This window comes from Prenolepis imparis, unplaced genomic scaffold, assembly GCF_030444845.1.
Source record: "Prenolepis imparis isolate NDT839.2.m4 unplaced genomic scaffold, iyPreImpa1.0 SCAF_7, whole genome shotgun sequence".
Taxonomy (NCBI): Eukaryota; Metazoa; Arthropoda; class Insecta; order Hymenoptera; family Formicidae; genus Prenolepis; species Prenolepis imparis.
Window position 1 is genome coordinate 13,306,423 of NW_028141165.1, and position 26,164 is coordinate 13,332,586.

At 26.4% G+C, this 26,164-nt stretch overlaps 1 long non-coding RNA gene across 1 annotated transcript; it reads left to right on the forward strand.

The window, feature by feature from the left end:
• The first annotated feature begins 11,429 nt into the window (after positions 1-11,429).
• Positions 11,430-18,906, forward strand: LOC145938856 (uncharacterized). Its single transcript, XR_014425747.1, has 6 exons — positions 11,430-11,679; positions 11,788-11,846; positions 17,125-17,202; positions 17,503-17,592; positions 17,773-17,819; positions 18,620-18,906. It is a non-coding gene; the product is annotated as an uncharacterized LOC145938856 (long non-coding RNA).
• Positions 18,907-26,164: the final 7,258 nt, after the last annotated feature.

Below are 26,164 nucleotides of genomic sequence, written 5' to 3' on the forward strand. Positions count from 1 at the left end.
GCGTCGTCTTAAAATATTGGAAATCGATACTCTTTTACCGCTGACCCCATGCGACGCAACATCATTTTATGTATATCAAGTTAAAAAATTTGTACGCTGGTCTCTGTTTGGTACCAAATGATTCTGTATTCAATGTACTATTAAAATGTATAATCGATGAATTTTTGGCTCGTCTTAAAATATTAGAAATCGATTCTCTTTTACCGCTGACCCCTTGCGACGCAACCTTATTTTATGTATATCAAGTTAAAAAATTTGTACGCTGGTCTCTGTTTGGTACCAAATGATTCTGTATTCAATGTACTATTAAAATGTATAATCGATGAATTTTTGGCTCGTCTTAAAATATTGGAAATCGATACTCTTTTACCGCTGACCCCATGCGACGCAACATCATTTTATGTATATCAAGTTAAAAAATTTGTACGCTGGTCTCTGTTTGGTACCAAATGATTCTGTATTCAATGTACTATTAAAATGTATAATCGATGAATTTTTGGCTCGTCTTAAAATATTGGAAATCGATACTCTTTTACCGCTCACCCCATGCGACGCAACCTTTTTTTATATATATCAAGTTAAAAAATTTGTACGCTGGTCTCTGTTTGGTACCAAATGATTCTGTATTCAATGTACTATTAAAATGTATAATCGATGAATTTTTGGCTCGTCTTAAAATATTAGAAGTCGATACTTTTTACCGCTGGCCCTATGCGACGCAACCTTATTTTATGTATATCAAGTTAAAATATTTGTACGCTGGTGTCTGTTTGATACCAAAAGATTCTGTAATCAATGTACTATTAAAATGTATAATCGATGAATTTTTGGCTCGTCTTAAAATATTAGAAGTCGATACTTTTTACCGCTGGCCCTATGCGACGCAACATCATTTTATGAATATCAAGTTAAAAAATTTGTACGCTGGTCTCTGTTTGGTACCAAATGATTCTGTATTCAATGTACTATTAAAATGTATAATCGATGAATTTTTGGGTCGTCTTAAAATATTGGAAATCGATACTCTTTTACCGCTGACCCCATGCGACGCAACATCATTTTATGTATATCAAGTTAAAAAATTTGTACGCTGGTCTCTGTTTGGTACCAAATGATTCTGTATTCAATGTACTATTAAAATGTATAATCGATGAATTTTTGGCTCGTCTTAAAATATTGGAAATCGATACTCTTTTACCGCTCACCCCATGCGACGCAACCTTTTTTTATATATATCAAGTTAAAAAATTTGTACGCTGGTCTCTGTTTGGTACCAAATGATTCTGTATTCAATGTACTATTAAAATGTATAATCGATGAATTTTTGGCTCGTCTCAAAATATTAGAAGTCGATACTTTTTACCGCTGGCCCTATGCGACGCAACCTTATTTTATGTATATCAAGTTAAAAAATTTGTACGCTGGTGTCTGTTTGATACCAAAAGATTCTGTAATCAATGTACTATTAAAATGTATAATCGATGAATTTTTGGCTCGTCTTAAAATATTAGAAATTAATCCTTTTTTGACGCGGACCCTGTGCGACGCATCGTTTTTTATGTTTATCGTATTAAAAAATTTGTACGCTGGTGTCTGCATGTTTCGAAAAGATTCTGTAATCAATGTACTATTAAAATGTATAATCGATGAATTTTTGGCTCGTCTTAAAATATTAGAAATCGATACTCTTTTACCGCTGACCTCATGCGACACAACATCATTTTATGTATATCAAGTTAAAAAATTTGTACGCTGGTCTCTGTTTGGTACCAAATGATTCTGTATTCAATGTACTATTAAAATGTATAATCGATGAATTTTTGGCTCGTCTTAAAATATTGGAAATCGATACTTTTTACCGCTGACCCCATGCGACGCAACCTTATTTTATATATATCAAGTTAAAAAATTTGTACGCTGGTCTCTGTTTGGTACCAAATGATTCTGTATTCAATGTACTATTAAAATGTATAATCGATGAATTTTTGGCTCGTCTTAAAATATTAGAAATTAATACTTTTTTGACGCGGACCCTGTGCGACGCATCGTTATTTTATGTTTATCGTATTAAAAAATTTGTACGCTGGTGTCTGCATGTTTCGAAAATATTCTGTAATCAATGTACTATTATAATGTATAATCGATGAATTTTTGGCTCGTCTTAAAATATTAGAAATCGATACTCTTTTACCGCTGACCCCATGCGACGCAACCTTATTTTATGTATATCAAGTTAAAAAATTTGTACGCTGGTGTCTGTTTGATACCAAATGATTCTGTAATCAATGTACTATTAAAATGTATAATCGATGAATTTTTGGCTCGTCTTAAAATATTAGAAATCGATACTCTTTTACCGCTGACCCCATGCGACGCAACCTTATTTTATGTATATCAAGTTAAAAAATTTGTACGCTGGTGTCTGTTTGATACCAAATGATTCTGTAATCAATGTACTATTAAAATGTATAATCGATGAATTTTTGGCTCGTCTTAAAATATTGGAAATCGATACTTTTTACCGCTGACCCCATGCGACGCAACCTTATTTTATATATATCAAGTTAAAAAATTTGTACGCTGGTCTCTGTTTGGTACCAAATGATTCTGTATTCAATGTACTATTAAAATGTATAATCGATGAATTTTTGGCTCGTCTTAAAATATTAGAAATTAATACTTTTTTGACGCGGACCCTGTGCGACGCATCGTTATTTTATGTTTATCGTATTAAAAAATTTGTACGCTGGTGTCTGCATGTTTCGAAAATATTCTGTAATCAATGTACTATTATAATGTATAATCGATGAATTTTTGGCTCGTCTTAAAATATTAGAAATCGCTACTCTTTTACCGCTGACCCCATGCGACGCAACCTTATTTTATGTATATCAAGTTAAAAAATTTGTACGCTGGTGTCTGTTTGATACCAAATGATTCTGTAATCAATGTACTATTAAAATGTATAATCGATGAATTTTTGGCTCGTCTTAAAATATTAGAAATTAATACTTTTTTGACGCGGATCCTGTGCGACGCATCCTTATTATATGTTTATCGCATTAAAAAATTTGTACGCTGGTGTCTGTTTGGTACCAAAAGATTCTGTAATCAATGTACTATTAAAATGTATAATCGATGAATTTTTGGCTCGTCTTAAAATATTGGAAATCGATACTCTTTTACCGCTGACCCCATGCGACGCAACCTTATTTTATATATGTCAAGTTAAAAAATTTGTACGCTGGTCTCTGTTTGGTACCAAATGATTCTGTATTCAATGTACTATTAAAATGTATAATCGATGAATTTTTGGCTCGTCTTAAAATATTAGAAGTCGATACTTTTTACCGCTGGCCCTATGCGACGCATCGTTATTTTATGTTTATCGTATTAAAAAATTTGTACGCTGGTGTCTGCATGTTTCGAAAAGATTCTGTAATCAATGTACTATTAAAATGTATAATCGATGAATTTTTGGCTCGTCTTAAAATATTAGAAATCGATACTCTTTTACCGCTGACCTCATGCGACACAACATCATTTTATGTATATCAAGTTAAAAAATTTGTACGCTGGTCTCTGTTTGGTACCAAATGATTCTGTATTCAATGTACTATTAAAATGTATAATCGATGAATTTTTGGCTCGTCTTAAAATATTGGAAATCGATACTTTTTACCGCTGACCCCATGCGACGCAACCTTATTTTATATATATCAAGTTAAAAAATTTGTACGCTGGTCTCTGTTTGGTACCAAATGATTCTGTATTCAATGTACTATTAAAATGTATAATCGATGAATTTTTGGCTCGTCTTAAAATATTAGAAATTAATACTTTTTTGACGCGGACCCTGTGCGACGCATCGTTATTTTATGTTTATCGTATTAAAAAATTTGTACGCTGGTGTCTGCATGTTTCGAAAATATTCTGTAATCAATGTACTATTATAATGTATAATCGATGAATTTTTGGCTCGTCTTAAAATATTAGAAATCGATACTCTTTTACCGCTGACCCCATGCGACGCAACCTTATTTTATGTATATCAAGTTAAAAAATTTGTACGCTGGTGTCTGTTTGATACCAAATGATTCTGTAATCAATGTACTATTAAAATGTATAATCGATGAATTTTTGGCTCGTCTTAAAATATTAGAAATCGATACTCTTTTACCGCTGACCCCATGCGACGCAACCTTATTTTATGTATATCAAGTTAAAAAATTTGTACGCTGGTGTCTGTTTGATACCAAATGATTCTGTAATCAATGTACTATTAAAATGTATAATCGATGAATTTTTGGCTCGTCTTAAAATATTGGAAATCGATACTTTTTACCGCTGACCCCATGCGACGCAACCTTATTTTATATATATCAAGTTAAAAAATTTGTACGCTGGTCTCTGTTTGGTACCAAATGATTCTGTATTCAATGTACTATTAAAATGTATAATCGATGAATTTTTGGCTCGTCTTAAAATATTAGAAATTAATACTTTTTTGACGCGGACCCTGTGCGACGCATCGTTATTTTATGTTTATCGTATTAAAAAATTTGTACGCTGGTGTCTGCATGTTTCGAAAATATTCTGTAATCAATGTACTATTATAATGTATAATCGATGAATTTTTGGCTCGTCTTAAAATATTAGAAATCGCTACTCTTTTACCGCTGACCCCATGCGACGCAACCTTATTTTATGTATATCAAGTTAAATAATTTGTACGCTGGTGTCTGTTTGATACCAAATGATTCTGTAATCAATGTACTATTAAAATGTATAATCGATGAATTTTTGGCTCGTCTTAAAATATTAGAAATTAATACTTTTTTGACGCGGATCCTGTGCGACGCATCCTTATTATATGTTTATCGCATTAAAAAATTTGTACGCTGGTGTCTGTTTGGTACCAAAAGATTCTGTAATCAATGTACTATTAAAATGTATAATCGATGAATTTTTGGCTCGTCTTAAAATATTGGAAATCGATACTCTTTTACCGCTGACCCCATGCGACGCAACCTTATTTTATATATGTCAAGTTAAAAAATTTGTACGCTGGTCTCTGTTTGGTACCAAATGATTCTGTATTCAATGTACTATTAAAATGTATAATCGATGAATTTTTGGCTCGTCTTAAAATATTAGAAGTCGATACTTTTTACCGCTGGCCCTATGCGACGCAACATCATTTTATGAATATCAAGTTAAAAAATTTGTACGCTGGTCTCTGTTTGGTACCAAATGATTCTGTATTCAATGTACTATTAAAATGTATAATCGATGAATTTTTGGCTCGTCTCAAAATATTAGAAGTCGATACTTTTTACCGCTGGCCCTATGCGACGCAACCTTATTTTATGTATATCAAGTTAAAAAATTTGTACGCTGGTGTCTGTTTGATACCAAAAGATTCTGTAATCAATGTACTATTAAAATGTATAATCGATGAATTTTTGGCTCGTCTTAAAATATTAGAAATTAATCCTTTTTTGACGCGGACCCTGTGCGACGCATCGTTTTTTATGTTTATCGTATTAAAAAATTTGTACGCTGGTGTCTGCATGTTTCGAAAAGATTCTGTAATCAATGTACTATTAAAATGTATAATCGATGAATTTTTGGCTCGTCTTAAAATATTAGAAATCGATACTCTTTTACCGCTGACCTCATGCGACACAACATCATTTTATGTATATCAAGTTAAAAAATTTGTACGCTGGTCTCTGTTTGGTACCAAATGATTCTGTATTCAATGTACTATTAAAATGTATAATCGATGAATTTTTGGCTCGTCTTAAAATATTGGAAATCGATACTTTTTACCGCTGACCCCATGCGACGCAACCTTATTTTATATATATCAAGTTAAAAAATTTGTACGCTGGTCTCTGTTTGGTACCAAATGATTCTGTATTCAATGTACTATTAAAATGTATAATCGATGAATTTTTGGCTCGTCTTAAAATATTAGAAATTAATACTTTTTTGACGCGGACCCTGTGCGACGCATCGTTATTTTATGTTTATCGTATTAAAAAATTTGTACGCTGGTGTCTGCATGTTTCGAAAATATTCTGTAATCAATGTACTATTATAATGTATAATCGATGAATTTTTGGCTCGTCTTAAAATATTAGAAATCGATACTCTTTTACCACTGACCCCATGCGACGCAACCTTATTTTATGTATATCAAGTTAAAAAATTTGTACGCTGGTGTCTGTTTGATACCAAATGATTCTGTAATCAATGTACTATTAAAATGTATAATCGATGAATTTTTGGCTCGTCTTAAAATATTAGAAATCGATACTCTTTTACCGCTGACCCCATGCGACGCAACCTTATTTTATGTATATCAAGTTAAAAAATTTGTACGCTGGTGTCTGTTTGATACCAAATGATTCTGTAATCAATGTACTATTAAAATGTATAATCGATGAATTTTTGGCTCGTCTTAAAATATTGGAAATCGATACTTTTTACCGCTGACCCCATGCGACGCAACCTTATTTTATATATATCAAGTTAAAAAATTTGTACGCTGGTCTCTGTTTGGTACCAAATGATTCTGTATTCAATGTACTATTAAAATGTATAATCGATGAATTTTTGGCTCGTCTTAAAATATTAGAAATTAATACTTTTTTGACGCGGACCCTGTGCGACGCATCGTTATTTTATGTTTATCGTATTAAAAAATTTGTACGCTGGTGTCTGCATGTTTCGAAAATATTCTGTAATCAATGTACTATTATAATGTATAATCGATGAATTTTTGGCTCGTCTTAAAATATTAGAAATCGCTACTCTTTTACCGCTGACCCCATGCGACGCAACCTTATTTTATGTATATCAAGTTAAAAAATTTGTACGCTGGTGTCTGTTTGATACCAAATGATTCTGTAATCAATGTACTATTAAAATGTATAATCGATGAATTTTTGGCTCGTCTTAAAATATTAGAAATTAATACTTTTTTGACGCGGATCCTGTGCGACGCATCCTTATTATATGTTTATCGCATTAAAAAATTTGTACGCTGGTGTCTGTTTGGTACCAAAAGATTCTGTAATCAATGTACTATTAAAATGTATAATCGATGAATTTTTGGCTCGTCTTAAAATATTGGAAATCGATACTCTTTTACCGCTGACCCCATGCGACGCAACCTTATTTTATATATGTCAAGTTAAAAAATTTGTACGCTGGTCTCTGTTTGGTACCAAATGATTCTGTATTCAATGTACTATTAAAATGTATAATCGATGAATTTTTGGCTCGTCTTAAAATATTAGAAGTCGATACTTTTTACCGCTGGCCCTATGCGACGCATCGTTATTTTATGTTTATCGTATTAAAAAATTTGTACGCTGGTGTCTGCATGTTTCGAAAAGATTCTGTAATCAATGTACTATTAAAATGTATAATCGATGAATTTTTGGCTCGTCTTAAAATATTAGAAATCGATACTCTTTTACCGCTGACCTCATGCGACACAACATCATTTTATGTATATCAAGTTAAAAAATTTGTACGCTGGTCTCTGTTTGGTACCAAATGATTCTGTATTCAATGTACTATTAAAATGTATAATCGATGAATTTTTGGCTCGTCTTAAAATATTGGAAATCGATACTTTTTACCGCTGACCCCATGCGACGCAACCTTATTTTATATATATCAAGTTAAAAAATTTGTACGCTGGTCTCTGTTTGGTACCAAATGATTCTGTATTCAATGTACTATTAAAATGTATAATCGATGAATTTTTGGCTCGTCTTAAAATATTAGAAATTAATACTTTTTTGACGCGGACCCTGTGCGACGCATCGTTATTTTATGTTTATCGTATTAAAAAATTTGTACGCTGGTGTCTGCATGTTTCGAAAATATTCTGTAATCAATGTACTATTATAATGTATAATCGATGAATTTTTGGCTCGTCTTAAAATATTAGAAATCGATACTCTTTTACCGCTGACCCCATGCGACGCAACCTTATTTTATGTATATCAAGTTAAAAAATTTGTACGCTGGTGTCTGTTTGATACCAAATGATTCTGTAATCAATGTACTATTAAAATGTATAATCGATGAATTTTTGGCTCGTCTTAAAATATTAGAAATCGATACTCTTTTACCGCTGACCCCATGCGACGCAACCTTATTTTATGTATATCAAGTTAAAAAATTTGTACGCTGGTGTCTGTTTGATACCAAATGATTCTGTAATCAATGTACTATTAAAATGTATAATCGATGAATTTTTGGCTCGTCTTAAAATATTGGAAATCGATACTTTTTACCGCTGACCCCATGCGACGCAACCTTATTTTATATATATCAAGTTAAAAAATTTGTACGCTGGTCTCTGTTTGGTACCAAATGATTCTGTATTCAATGTACTATTAAAATGTATAATCGATGAATTTTTGGCTCGTCTTAAAATATTAGAAATTAATACTTTTTTGACGCGGACCCTGTGCGACGCATCGTTATTTTATGTTTATCGTATTAAAAAATTTGTACGCTGGTGTCTGCATGTTTCGAAAATATTCTGTAATCAATGTACTATTATAATGTATAATCGATGAATTTTTGGCTCGTCTTAAAATATTAGAAATCGCTACTCTTTTACCGCTGACCCCATGCGACGCAACCTTATTTTATGTATATCAAGTTAAAAAATTTGTACGCTGGTGTCTGTTTGATACCAAATGATTCTGTAATCAATGTACTATTAAAATGTATAATCGATGAATTTTTGGCTCGTCTTAAAATATTAGAAATTAATACTTTTTTGACGCGGATCCTGTGCGACGCATCCTTATTATATGTTTATCGCATTAAAAAATTTGTACGCTGGTGTCTGTTTGGTACCAAAAGATTCTGTAATCAATGTACTATTAAAATGTATAATCGATGAATTTTTGGCTCGTCTTAAAATATTGGAAATCGATACTCTTTTACCGCTGACCCCATGCGACGCAACCTTATTTTATATATGTCAAGTTAAAAAATTTGTACGCTGGTCTCTGTTTGGTACCAAATGATTCTGTATTCAATGTACTATTAAAATGTATAATCGATGAATTTTTGGCTCGTCTTAAAATATTAGAAGTCGATACTTTTTACCGCTGGCCCTATGCGACGCAACATCATTTTATGAATATCAAGTTAAAAAATTTGTACGCTGGTCTCTGTTTGGTACCAAATGATTCTGTATTCAATGTACTATTAAAATGTATAATCGATGAATTTTTGGCTCGTCTTAAAATATTAGAAATCGATACTCTTTTACCGCTGACCCCATGCGACGCAACCTTATTTTATGTATATCAAGTTAAAAAATTTGTACGCTGGTCTCTGTTTGGTACCAAATGATTCTGTAATCAATATACTATTAAAATGTATAATCGATGAATTTTTGGCTCGTCTTAAAATATTAGAAATTAATACTTTTTTGACGCGGACCCTGTGCGACGCATCCTTATTTTATGTGTATCGTATTAAAAAATTTGTACGCTGGTGTCTGCATGGTTTGAAAAGAATCTGTAATCAATGTACTATTAAAATGTATAATCGATGAATTTTTGGCTCGTCTTAAAATATTAGAGATCGATACTTTTTTACCGCTGACCCTATGCGACGCATCCTTAATTTATGTATAGCAAATGAAAAAGTTTGTACGTTGTTGTCTGCTTGGTACCAAAAGATTCTGTAATCAATGTACTATTAAAATGTATAAACGATGAATTTTTGGCTCGTCTTAAAATATTAGAAATATATACTTTTTTACTGCTGACCCTATGCGACGCAACATTATTTTATGTATATCAAGTTAAAAAATTTGTACGCTGGTGTCTGTTTGGTACCAAATTATTCTATAATCAATGTACTATTAAAATGTATAATCGATGAATTTTTGGCTCGTCTTAAAATATTGAAAATTAAAACTTTTAAGCCGCGAATCTCATACGGCGTACAGTTATATTACGTATATTGTATCAAATAATTTGTAGGCTGGTATTCTGATGGTACCATCATAATGTGTAGACAATGTGCTGTTAAAATATATGAAAGAATAATTTTTGGCGCGTCTTGAAATATTGAAAATTAAAACTTTTAAGCCGCGAATCTCATACGGCGCACAATTATATTACGTATATTGTATCAAAAAGTTTGTAGGCTGGTATTCTGATGGTACCATCATAATGTGCAGGCAATGTACTGTTGAAAGATATAAAAGATTAATTTTTTGCTCTTTTTAAAATATTAAAAATCGATACTTTATAGCTACGAACCCATTAAAACTCATATTCATATTATGTGTATTAAATGAAAAAATTTGTAGGCTTGAATCTATTTGGTACAGAAATAATCTGCGTATAAAACGATTAAAACGTTTTTTTATATGCATATAAAACGAGCCAAAAATTAATCTTGTATATATTTCAACAGTACATTGTTTGCACATTATGATGGTACCATCAGAATACCAGCCTACAAATTAGATATTAAGTATAAGTACTATCTGTTTAAATGCTAACGAGCATAGCACATTATGTTATTTTATTACGCGATGTTAAACTTGAATAAGCGATATCCATAATTGCAAGAAATATTGATGGACGATCATCGAAATATTACTTAATACATGCAATCGCGTTTAATCTTTAATCAGTATTCTAAATTTGAAATTAATATGAATATATGTCAGGTTCCGTACACACACGTATAAATGACACACTTGAAATTACAATCGCAGTGATTACGAAATCGAAATATTGAATCGTATATAATATAAATTTAAATTCACAGTAATAATTTAGACGATGGTTCAAGTACAAAAGTTACAGCCTGTAATGGTTTTTGAATTTGGCGCGCGGCGCGCTGAGTGTCGACTTACGTAGTTACTACGTCACGTCCTTCGTCCCTCGCGTCCTCTCGATAGTCACGGTATCGCGCTCAATCGGCTCCGCATTTTTCACGCGTTTTTCCCGTTAAGATAGAATTCCGCGTACAAACGAATGTTGGGAGTATTGAATCGTGCCACGGGCAATTAGGAGGAAGTATTAATTAACTCGTGCGATCACGGTTAATCAACCTACGACAGTCTGCATCCTCCGGGCTACGCCGCTTAACCGCTTTTTCTCCGAATCGATCGATCTCATTGAACATTCTATTTATTAAGAGGTATGTATCATTTGGCGTCATTTATTTGTACGAATCTCATCGCGTTCAAGCTTTTGTGCTTTGGGAAAACTATATTTTGGATGTGAGATATTTAATCAATACATAATTTATCGTTTTCAGATGATTGTGTCGCGCGCGAACCGCGCGAAGTTCGCGCCGCACAAAGTGTTGCATTACGTCACGATGTACTACGTCACAGCGTGCTACTTCACTACATATCGCGAATATCGAAAGTGGCGGATGGTTATATATCGTCGTTATTTATCCGTTGTTATTTATGCAATCCGGTGCGTAGTGCGTGCAATCGGTGTCGAGAATGCCGTACAAAGTAACGGGTGATCGTTCTATCGTATTATTTAATGCGGGAAATCGAAATCTGTAATGCCTGGTCGATGGAAATGCATCTCGGCGAACGATTCCCGAAACGACGCAACAATCAACGAGAATATGGCAGCGTTTCAACGACTGGTGAGCAAATTGACTTTATTTACCTGATTATATCATTGTCATTTACCTGAAATATATAGCTAGCATATGAAAATCGCTCATATAATAATAATATAATATTATTTATAGGAACGACTTTCCGAAGCGACGCAACAATCAACGAAAATATAACCGCGTTTCAACGACCGGTGAGTAAATTGATTTTATTTAACTAATTATATCTATCATCGAATTTATATCATCGCCATTTATTTGAAATATATATTAGCCAGCACATAAAAACCGCTAATATAATAATAACATAATATTGTTTAGGATATAAATTGATTTTTGAGATTAGCTCAGAAATAAATTTACATTATACATATATACATATATTTAAATTTATAATATTTTCGATAAGCACTCGCATTAAAAATTTCATAAATATCTTAAAGTTATTCTTTTTTTTTTTTGTTTTTCAAAAAACGCAATAATATAACATTGGTTTAAAAAATCTATTTTTTAAATTAGCTCAGAAAGAAATTTAAATTATACATTATATATATTTTCAATAAGCATTCGTATTAACAATCTCATGAATATTTTAATGACTTCTAAAAAGTCTCTAATGAAAACGATTCTAATTTAATTAAATGAGATGTGTGAAAAGTTTAATCATTTTAATTACTTATTTGAAAGACATTGAATGCATTTTCATTAAGAATTTGACTCTTGCTTTATTATGTAATAATTTCATATTTACTATATTGGTTCCATCTGAATATTTATATAATTAAATTAAATTAGATGTGTGATAAGTTTAATTATCTTAATTACTTATTTGAAAGACATTGAAAGCATTTTCATTAAGAATTTGACTCTTGCTTCATTATGTAATAATTTCATTTTTACGATATTGGTCCCATCTGAATATTTATATAATTTAATTAACTGAGATCTAAGATTATTTCAATCATCTTAATTACTTATTTGAAAGACATTGAATGCATTTTCATTTAGAATTTAACTCGTGCTTTATTATGTAATAAATTCATTTTTACGATATTGGTTCTATTTGAAAATTTATATAATTTAATTAACTGAGATCTAAGATTATTTCAATCATCTTAATTACTTATTTGAAAGACATTGAATGCATTTTTATTAAGAATTTGACTCTTGCTTCATTATGTAATAATTTCATTTTTACGATATTGGTCCCATCTGAATATTTATATAATTTAATTAAATTAGATGTTTGATAAATTTAATCATTTTAATTATATATTTGAAAGACATTGAATGCATTTTCATTTAGAATTTGACTCGTGCTTTATTATGTAATAAATTTATTTTTACGATATTGGTTCTATTTAAATATTTATATAATTTAAATAACTGAGATCTAAGATTATTTCAATCATCTTAATTACTTATTTGAAAGACATTGAATGCATTTTCATTAAGAATTTGACTCTTCTTTCATTTTTACGATAGTGGTCCCATTTCAATATTTATATAATTAAATTAAAATAGATGTGTGATAAGTTTAATTGTTTTAATTACTTATTGGAAAAACATTGAATGCATTTTCATTAGGAATTGGACTCTTTTTTTATTATGTAATAATTGCATTTTTACGATATTGGTCCCCTTTAATATTTATATAATTTAATTAAATTAGATGTTTGATAAATTTAATCATTTTAATTATATATTTGAAAGACATTTTTAATTATATATTTGAAAGACATTGAATGCATTTTCATTACGAATTTGACTCTTGCTTCATTATGTAATAATTTCATTTTTACGATATTGGTCCCATCTGAATATTTATATAATTTAATTAACTGAGATCTAAGATTATTTCAATCATCTTTATTACTTATTTGAAAGACATTGAATGCATTTTCATTAAGAATTTGACTCTTGCTTCATTATGTAATAATTTCATTTTTACGATATTGGTCCCATCTGAATATTTATATAATTTAATTAAATTAGATGTTTGATAAATTTAATCATTTTAATTATATATTTGAAAGACATTGAATGCATTTTCATTTAGAATTTGACTCGTGCTTTATTATGTATAAATTTATTTTTACGATATTGGTTCTATTTAAATATTTATATAATTTAAATAACTGAGATCTAAGATTATTTCAATCATCTTAATTACTTATTTGAAAGACATTGAATGCATTTTCATTAAGAATTTGACTCTTCTTTCATTTTTACGATAGTGGTCCCATTTCAATATTTATATAATTAAATTAAAATAGATGTGTGATAAGTTTAATTGTTTTAATTACTTATTGGAAAAACATTGAATGCATTTTCATTAGGAATTGGACTCTTTTTTTATTATGTAATAATTGCATTTTTACGATATTGGTCCCCTTTAATATTTATATAATTTAATTAAATTAGATGTTTGATAAATTTAATCATTTTAATTATATATTTGAAAGACATTTTTAATTATATATTTGAAAGACATTGAATGCATTTTCATTACGAATTTGACTCTTGCTTCATTATGTAATAATTTCATTTTTACGGTATTGGTCCCATCTGAATATTTATATAATTTAATTAACTGAGATCTAAGATTATTTCAATCATCTTAATTACTTATTTGAAAGACATTGAATGCATTTTCATTAAGAATTTGACTCATGCTTCATTATGTAATAATTTCATTTTTACGATATTGGTCCCATCTGAATATTTATATAATTTAATTAAATTAGATGTTTGATAAATTTAATCATTTTAATTATATATTTGAAAGACATTGAATGCATTTTCATTTAGAATTTGACTCGTGCTTTATTATGTATAAATTTATTTTTACGATATTGGTTCTATTTAAATATTTATATAATTTAAATAACTGAGATCTAAGATTATTTCAATCATCTTAATTACTTATTTGAAAGACATTGAATGCATTTTCATTAAGAATTTGACTCTTCTTTCATTTTTACGATAGTGGTCCCATTTCAATATTTATATAATTAAATTAAAATAGATGTGTGATAAGTTTAATTGTTTTAATTACTTATTGGAAAAACATTGAATGCATTTTCATTAGGAATTGGACTCTTTTTTTATTATGTAATAATTGCATTTTTACGATATTGGTCCCCTTTAATATTTATATAATTTAATTAAATTAGATGTTTGATAAATTTAATCATTTTAATTATATATTTGAAAGACATTTTTAATTATATATTTGAAAGACATTGAATGCATTTTCATTACGAATTTGACTCTTGCTTCATTATGTAATAATTTCATTTTTATGATATTGGTCCCATCTGAATATTTATATAATTTAATTAACTGAGATCTAAGATTATTTCAATCATCTTAATTACTTATTTGAAAGACATTGAATGCATTTTCATTAAGAATTTGACTCATGCTTCATTATGTAATAATTTCATTTTTACGATATTGGTCCCATCTGAATATTTATATAATTTAATTAACTGAGATCTAAGATTATTTCAATCATCTTAATTACTTATTTGAAAGACATTGAATGCATTTTCATTTAGAATTTAACTCGTGCTTTATTATGTAATAAATTCATTTTTACGATATTGGTTCTATTTGAAAATTTATATAATTTAATTAACTGAGATCTAAGATTATTTCAATCATCTTAATTACTTATTCGAAAGACATTGAATGCATTTTTATTAAGAATTTGACTCTTGCTTCATTATGTAATAATTTCATTTTTACGATATTGGTCCCATCTGAATATTTATATAATTTAATTAAATTAGATGTTTGATAAATTTAATCATTTTAATTATATATTTGAAAGACATTGAATGCATTTTCATTTAGAATTTGACTCGTGCTTTATTATGTAATAAATTTATTTTTACGATATTGGTTCTATTTAAATATTTATATAATTTAATTAACTGAGATCTAAGATTATTTCAATCATCTTAATTACTTATTTGAAAGACATTGAATGCATTTTTATTAAGAATTTGACTCTTGCTTCATTATGTAATAATTTCATTTTTACGATATTGGTCCCATCTGAATATTTATATAATTTAATTAAATTAGATGTTTGATAAATTTAATCATTTTAATTATATATTTAAAATACATTGAATGCATTTTCATAAAGAATTTTACTCTTGCTTCATTAAGTAATAAATTTATTATTACGATATTGGTTCTATTTAAATATTAATATAATTAAAATAACTGAGATCTAAGATTATTTCAATCATCTTAATTACTTATTTGAAAGACATTGAATGCATTTTCATTAAGAATTTGACTCTTCTTTCATTTTTACGATAGTGGTCCCATTTCAATATTTATATAATTAAATTAAAATAGATGTGTGATAAGTTTAATTGTTTTAATTACTTATTTGAAAAACATTGAATGCATTTTCATTAGGAATTGGACTCTTTTTTTATTATGTAATAATTGCATTTTTACGATATTGGTCCCCTTTAATATTTATATAATTTAATTAAATTAGATGTTTGATAAATTTAATCATTTTAATTATATATTTGAAAGACATTTTTAATTATATATTTGAAAGACATTGAATGCATTTTCATTACGAATTTGACTCTTGCTTCATTATGTAATAATTTCATTTTTACGATATTGGTCCCATCTGAATATTTATATAATTTAATTAACTGAGATCTAAGATTATTTCAATCATCTTAATTACTTATTTGAAAGACATTGAATGCATTTTCATTAAGAATTTGACTCATGCTTCATTATGTAATAATTTCATTTTTACGATATTGGTCCCATCTGAATATTTATATAATTTAATTAAATTAGATGTTTGATAAATTTAATCATTTTAATTATATATTTAAAATACATTGAATGCATTTTCATAAAGAATTTGACTCTTGCTTCATTAAGTAATAAATTTATTATTACGATATTGGTTCTATTTAAATATTTATATAATTTAAATAACTGAGGTCTAAGATTATTTCAATCATCTTAATTATTTATTTGAAAGACATTGAATGCATTTTCATTAAGAATTTGACTCTTGCTTCATTATGTAATGAAAATATTTATACGATATTGGTCCCATCTGATTATTTATATAATTTAATTAACTGAGATCTAAGATTATTTCAATCATCTTAATTAATTATTTGAATTACATTGAATGCATTTTCATTTAGAATTTGACTCGTGCTTTATTATGTAATAAATCTATTTTTACGATATTGGTTCTATTTAAATATTAATATAATTTAAATAACTGAGATCTAAGATTATTTCAATCATCTTAATTACTTGTTTGAAAGACATTGAATGCATTTTCATTAAGAATTTGACTCATGCTTCATTATGTAATAATTTCATTTTTACGATATTGGTCCCATCTGAATATTTATATATTTTGTGTGCTGCTACAATTTGAATTTTATTTATATGTTACAGATCAACATAACTGACTGTCTTGATAATCTGAGAGGAGGAGGTCTGGGAGACATTGGGCACCAGTCGAACAATCATGGAGTGAGTATTTATTGACTTTATTTAGTTCAATTACTAAATAAAAATTTATAAAATAAAATAAAATATTAAAATTATTATAAATCAAATAAAAAATAATTATAAATTAAATAGAAATTTAATAATTTTAAATTAAATAAAAATTATAAATTAAATAAAAATTTATAAAATTATTCAACTATATTTCTACTTGCTCACTATTGTAGGCATAGAAAATAAAATCCAATGCGTACAGTAATAATTTTCTAAAATATTAATTATTCTAGGCGCTACTACAATTTGAATTTTAATTGTATGTTACAGATCAACATAACTGACGACTGATGATCTTGACAATCTGAGAGGAGGAGGAGGTCTGGGAGAGACGTCGGGCACCAGCGGAGCAACTATTGTGTAAGTATTTATTATTAATTCAATTATTATTAAAACAAATTTATAAAATTGTTTAATTATATTGCTGTTTATTATTTGTATGCATCGAATATAAAATTTAATGCATACAAAATAATAATTTTTTTAAGTATTAATTATTTTGAGCAGTTCTATAATTTGAATTTTATTTATATGTTACAGATCAACGTAGCTTCAATGCAGTTAACTCCACTATTTGCCATCGACCGGTGAGTGAAAAATTATTTTATTACAAAAGGTAACGGTTTTGTAGAGATTAGATTGTGTGGAAATGTGTAGATCTAGATTGTAGCTTGTGTATAGACTGTAGATTTTGTAGATAGTTCCGTTACCTTAAAATGAATGGATTATTAAAGATTAAAAGTATAATAAAGATTATGAATACAGTTTAAGAATTACAGTTTAAGAAAAGGAAAAGAAACATTTTATATAGTAATACATAATATATTCAATCTAATTTATTTTAAAAGAACATACTAACAATTATATTAATTGTATGTGTGATTATAAATTTTAAATGATTAAATAATTATAATTACTTATTATTATAATGTACAGATTTTATATTATATATTTTGTAATCCATTCATTTATGTTGATTGATCATTTGAGTTTACATTAGTTAAAATAAAGTTATATTTTAAAATATATAACATATCAGATATTTTGCGGATATTTTGAGAATATATAATAATTTTGGACTAAAAGAAAAAGTAATAGTGATATAAAATTTGCAGAAAAATTCATAATAATATCTTAAAATTTTTAGTACGGATTATGTTATTTTATTTTATTTTTTTTTACTTTTGTGATTCATCGATTGCGCTATCGTGTAATTCGGAAATAAACTGCAAACCGCGAATATATTAAAATTGATTATCGAATTTTCGCGGATTCATAACAAAGAACGTACAAAATTCCTTTTATATATAATATTAATTTATTATAATTTTCATTAAAGGGGGGTGTTATCGATATTATATATATAGTAATTATTAAGAAATGACAGTTATTACTAATGAAGCACATATGGTGTGCTTGACATCGCCATAAAATTGAGCGATATGATCGGCAACACGATGGTCTAACAATAAGACACAATCGGACGGTAGTGTCGCGCGTTCAAGTGCGGGAGTGTCGTTCAAAGTATCGCGCGTTTAAGTGCGGGAGTGTCGTTCAAAGTATCGCGCGTTATCATCAATCAGCAGACTTTGACTTGAATTATTGGACAATCCTGATCAATCTGACCTGAGAGGAGGAGCAGGACTAGGAGGCATCAGGCACCGGCGGAGCAACTTTGTGGTGAGTGTTTATTATTTATATAATATTTATGTAATATGATGTATATGTATAATATTTGACTTGTTATAAATCACGTATTTTTTTACACATAGATATTATATAATTCTATTTATATATTGAATAATTTAAATAAAGGAAAATTAGAGAGAAATAACTCTATATGTATAAATATTATAAAAGTATTTTACATTTAAAAAAATAATCTTTACAAAATTTATAAAATTATTCAATTATATATACCTATCTACTGATTATTGTACGCGTCGAATATAAAATTTAATGTGTAAAATACTAATTAGATATTAAAATACTAATTAGATAATAATTATTTAAAACGCTGTTATAATTTATATTCTATTTGTATGTTACAGATCTACGTAGCTTCGATGCAGTTATCTCCTCTGCTGTTGAACATCGATTGGTAAGTGATAAACTATTATTTTATTACGAGGTAACGGTTTCATAAATATTTGATTGTAGAGATGTAGATTTAGAATGTAGATTGTAGACTGTAGATTGTAGATAGTTACTATCCGTTACCTCAAAATGAATAAACACACAATTAATTAGGATGAATATTTCAATTTAAAAAAAAAAGATAATTTATATATCTTTTTTAAATATTTTCTATTATCGAAGTGAGAATTATTTTATTCATGATTTCTCATATATTTAAATGCGCTCTTTCTTTCTTCATCTTTTTTAACAAGTTTTAATTATTAGGTGCAATGATTAATTTTTTTGATTGTTTAATGTCGCGATTTAATTATCATAACTTCAAGTTATGATACGTCTTTTTTTAAACACCGGAAAAAACAAGTGCGCGCTACGCGCATTCTTCGATTTTATATACTAGTTACTAGAACAACACAATCGCGCGCTACGCGCGCGCCATTATTCGATTTTTTGTTAAAAAGGATATTTAAAAAAAAATAAAATAAAGTTTGTATAAACTTGATTAATATTTTTTCACAGAAATCAGCTGATTAAAGCATTAATTTGATAATTAAATTTTAAAATAATAATATGGTAAAAATAGTAATACATTTAATAGTAATATAATTAAAATAGTATTATGTTGTAAATAATATGTTATACTACCTTCTTCTTGATTAATATTTTTTGATAGAAATCAGCTGATAATTGTCAAAAATATTATAACATATTATTTAAAACATATTATTTAAAAAATTAATAAGCAAATTAAAACTTTAATCAGATGATTTCTATCAAAAAATATTAATTAAGCGAAAATTTGTTAATTAAATTTTAAAATAATAATATGTTATAAAAATTAAAATAATAATATGTATTAAATAATATAATATAATACTTAAAATTCGATAGTTATTTTCGAAAACCATCAGCTGATTTCTGTCAAAAAATATTAATCGCAGCTAAGGCATTATAACATATTATTTACAACATATATTACTATTTTAATTTTTATAACCTATTATTATTTTAAATTTTAATTAGCAAATTAACAATTTATTTAAATTTTAAACTAATAATATGTTATAAAAATTAAAATAATAATATATGTTTTAAATAATTTCATAATTCTTTTTGACAGTTATCAGCTGATTTCTGTTATAAAATATTCGAGTTTAAAATATTATAACATATTATTTACATCATATTATCACATTTTTATGAAATTAATTTTATCTGATATAAATATTTTTAAAAAAAATTTTGTACATTTTTTTTTATAACGATAAATTTTTCACATTAAATTCAACAATAATATTCAAAGAAATTATAATAAATTTTTTATCGATGTAACACATAGTAAAATAGATTAATGTATACCTAAATGATAACAATATATATAATTATTATATTATATTTGTATAAATATATATAAAACTAAAAATTATGAATTAAAATTATTAAAATATATATATAATCGCATTTTTAAGAGCAGATGTTCAGATCATTTTAATTACTTATTTGAAGAACATTGAATGCATTTTCATTTTGAATTTGACTCGTGCTCTATTATGAAATAATTTTATTTTTACGATATTGGTTCCATTTATATATTTATACAATTTAAATAACTGAGATCTAAGATCATTTCAATCATTTTAATTACTTATTGGAAAGACATTGAATGCATTTACATTATAAGAATTTGACTCTTCCTTCATTATTTAATAATATCATTTTTAAGATAGTGGTCCCATTTCAATATTTATATAATTAAATTATATTAGATGTGTGATAAGTATAATCATTTAAATTATTTATTTGAAAGTCATTGAATGCATTTTCATCAACAATTTGTCCCGTGCTTCATTATGTAATAATTTCCTTTTTACGATAGTGGTCCCATTTAAATATTTATATAATTAAATTAAATTAGTTGAGTGATAAGTTTAATTATTCTAATTACTTATTTGAAGGTGATTGAACGTATTTTCCTCAAGAATTTAACACTTTTTTAATTATATAATAATTTTTTTTTCACGATATTGGTCCCATTTGAATATTTATATAATTTAATTAAATTAGATGATTGATAAATTTAATCATTTTAATTATATATTTGATAGACATTGAATGCATTTTCATTTAGAATTTGACTCTTGCTTCATTAAGTAATAAATTTATTTTAACGATATTGGTTCTATTTAAATATTTATATAATTTAAATAACTGAGGTCTAAGATTATTTCAATCATCTTAATTACTTATTTGAAAGACATTGAATCCATTTTCATTTAGAATTTGACGCGTGCTTTATTATGTAATAAATTTATTCTTACTATATTGGTTCTATTTAAATATTTACATAATTTAAATAACTGAGATCTAAGATTATTACAATCATCTTAATTATTTATTTGAAAGTCATTGAATGCATTTTCATCAAGAATTTGTCCCGTGCTTCATTATGTAATAATTTCCTTTTTACGATAGTGGTCCCATTTAAATATTTATATAATTAAATCAAATTAGTTGAGTGATAAGTTTAATTATTCTAATTACTTATTTGAAAGTGATTGAACGTATTTTCCTTAAGAATTTAACACTTTTTTAATTCTATAATAATTTCATTTTCACGATATTGGTCCCATCTGAATATTTATATAATTTAATTAAATTAGATGATTGATAAATTTAATCATTTTAATTATATATTTGATAGACATTGAATGCATTTTCATTTAGAATTTGACTCTTGCTTCATTAAGTAATAAATTTATTTTAACGATATTGGTTCTATTTAAATATTTATATAATTTAAATAACTGAGGTCTAAGATTATTTCAATCATCTTAATTACTTATTTGAAAGACATTGAATCCATTTTCATTTAGAATTTGACGCGTGCTTTATTATGTAATAAATTTATTCTTACTATATTGGTTCTATTTAAATATTTACATAATTTAAATAACTGAGATCTAAGATTATTACAATCATCTTAATTATTTATTTGAAAGTCATTGAATGCATTTTCATCAAGAATTTGTCCCGTGCTTCATTATGTAATAATTTCCTTTTTACGATAGTGGTCCCATTTAAATATTTATATAATTAAATCAAATTAGTTGAGTGATAAGTTTAATTATTCTAATTACTTATTTGAAAGTGATTGAACGTATTTTCCTTAAGAATTTAACACTTTTTTAATTCTATAATAATTTCATTTTCACGATATTGGTCCCATCTGAATATTTATATAATTTAATTAAATTAGATGATTGATAAATTTAATCATTTTAATTATATATTTGATAGACATTGAATGCATTTTCATTTAGAATTTGACTCTTGCTTCATTAAGTAACAAATTTATTTTTACGATATTGGTTCTATTTAAATATTTATATAATTTAAATAACTGAGGTCTAAGATTATTTCAATCATCTTAATTACTTATTTGAAAGACATTGAATCCATTTTCATTTAGAATTTGACGCGTGCTTTATTATCTAATAAATTTATTCTTACTATATTGGTTCTATTTAAATATTTACATAACTGAGATCTAAGATTATTACAATCATCTTAATTACTTATTTGAAAGACATTGAATGCATTTTCATCTAGAATTTGACTCGTGCTTCATTATGTAATAATTTCATTTTTACGATAGTGGTCCCATTTAAATATTTATATAATTTAATTAAATTAGATGTGTGATAAGTTTAATCATTCTAATTACTTATTTGAAAGACATTGAATGCATTTTCATTAGGAATTGGACTCTTTTTTTAATATGTAATAATTGCATTTCTACGATATTGGTCCCTTTTAAATATTTCTATAATTTAATTAAATTATATGTGTGATAAGTTTAATCATTTTACTTACTTATTTCAAAGACATTGAATGCATTTTCATTACGAATTTAACTCTTGCTTCATTATGTAATAAATTCATTTTTACGATATTGGTTCCATATATATGTTTATACAATTTAAATAACTGAGATTTAAGATTATTTCAATCATGTTAATTACTTATTTGAAAGACATTGAATGCATTTTCATTAAGAATTTGACTCGTGCTTCATTATGTAATAATTTCATTTTTACGATATTGGTACCATTAAAATATTTATATAATTAAATTAAATTAGATGTGTGATACGTATAATCATTTAAATTATTTATTTGAAAGTCATTGAATGCATTTTCATCAAGAATTTGTCCCGTGCTTCATTATGTAATAATTTCCTTTTTACGATAGTGGTCCCATTTAAAAATTTATATAATTAAATTAAATTAGTTGAGTGATAAGTTTAATCATTCTAATTACTTATTTGAAAGACATTGAATGTATTATCCTCAAGAATTTGGCACTTCTTTAATTATATAATAATTTCACTTTTACGATAGTGGTCCTATTTAAATATTTATATAATTTAATTAAATTAGATGAGTGAAAAGTTTAATCATTTTAATTACTTATTTGAAAGACATTGAATGCATTTTCATTAAGAATTAGACTCTTCTTTCATTATTTAATAATTTCATTTTTACGATAGTGGTCCCATTTCAATATTTATATAATTTAATTAAATTAGACGTGTGATAAGTTTAATCATTCTAATTACTTATTTGAAATACATTGAATGCAATTTCATTAAGAATTTGACTCTTGCTTCATTATGTAATTAAATTTTTACGATATTGATCCCATCTGAATATTTATATATTTTAATTAACTGAGATCTAAGATTATTTCAATCATCTTAATTACTCATTTGATAGACATTGAATGCATTCTCATTAGGAATTGGACTCTTTTTTTATTATGTAATAATTTCATTTTTACGATATTGGTCCCTTTTAAATATTTATATAATTAAATTAAATTAGATGTGTGATAAGAATAATCATTTAAATTATTTATTTGAAAGTCATTGAATGCATTTTCATCTAGAATTTGACTCGTGCTTCATTATGTAATAATTTCATTTTTACGATAGTGGTCCCATTTAAATATTTATATAATTTAATTAAATTAGATGTGTGATAAGTTTAATCATTCTAATTATTTATTTGAAAGACATTGAATGCATTTTCATTTGGAATTGGACTCTTTTTTTAATATGTAATAATTGCATTTCTACGATATTGGTCCCTTTTAAATATTTCTATAATTTAATTAAATTATATGTGTGATAAGTTTAATCACTTTACTTACTTATTTCAAAGAAATTGAATGCATTTTCATTACGAATTTAACTCTTGCTTCATTATGTAATAAATTCATTTTTACGATATTGGTTCCATATATATGTTTACACAATTTAAATAACTGAGATTTAAGATTATTTCAATCATGTTAATTACTTATTTGAAAGACATTGAATGCATTTTCATTAAGAATTTGACTCGTGCTTCATTATGTAATAATTTCATTTTTACGATATTGGTCCCATTAAAATATTTATATAATTAAATTAAATTAGATGTGTGATAAGTATAATCATTTAAATTATTTATTTGAAAGTCATTGAATGCATTTTCATCAAGAATTTGTCCCGTGCTTCATTATGTAATAATTTCCTTTTTACGATAGTGGTCCCATTTAAATATTTATATAATTAAATTAAATTAGTTGAGTGATAAGTTTAATTATTCTAATTACTTATTTGAAAGTGATTGAACGTATTTTCCTCAAGAATTTAACACTTTTTTAATTATATAATAATTTCATTTTTACGATAGTGGTCCCATCTGAATATTTATATAATTTAATTAAATTAGATGAGTGATAAATTTAATCATTCTAATTACTTATTAGAAAGACATTGAATGCATTTTCATTAAGAATTTGACTCGTGCTTCATTATGTAATAATTTACTTTTTACGATAGTGGTCCCATTTAAATATTTATATAATTAAATTAAATTAGAGGTGTGATAAGTTTAATCATTCTAATTACTTATTTGAAAGATATTGAATGTATTGTCCTCAAGACTTTGACACTTCTTTAATTATATAATAATTTCATTTTTACGATAGTGGTCCCATTTAAATATTTATATAATTTAATTAAATTAGATGAGTGATTAATTTAATCATTCTAATTACTTATTAGAAAGACATTGAATGCATTTTCATTAAGAATTTGACTCGTGCTTCATTATGTAATAATTTCATTTTTACGATATTGGTCCCATTAAAATATTTATATAATTAAATTAAATTAGATGTGTGATAAGTATAATCATTTAAATTATTTATTTGAAAGTCATTGAATGCATTTTCATCAAGAATTTGTCCCGTGCTTCATTATGTAATAATTTCCTTTTTACGATAGTGGTCCCATTTAAAAATTTATATAATTAAATTAAATTAGTTGAGTGATAAGTTTAATCATTCTAATTACTTATTTGAAAGACATTGAATGTATTTTCCTCAAGAATTTGACACTTCTTTAATTATATAATAATTTCACTTTTACGATAGTGGTCCCATTTAAATATTTATATAATTTAATTAAATTAGATGAGTGAAAAGTTTAATTATTTTAATTACTTATTTGAAAGACATTGAATGCATTTTCATTAAGAATTAGACTCTTCTTTCATTATTTAATAATTTCATTTTTACGATAGTGGTCCCATTTCAATATTTATATAATTTAATTAAATTAGACGTGTGATAAGTTTAATCATTCTAATTACTTATTTGAAATACATTGAATGCAATTTCATTAAGAATTTGACTCTTGCTTCATTATGTAATTAAAATATTTTTACGATATTGATCCCATCTGAAT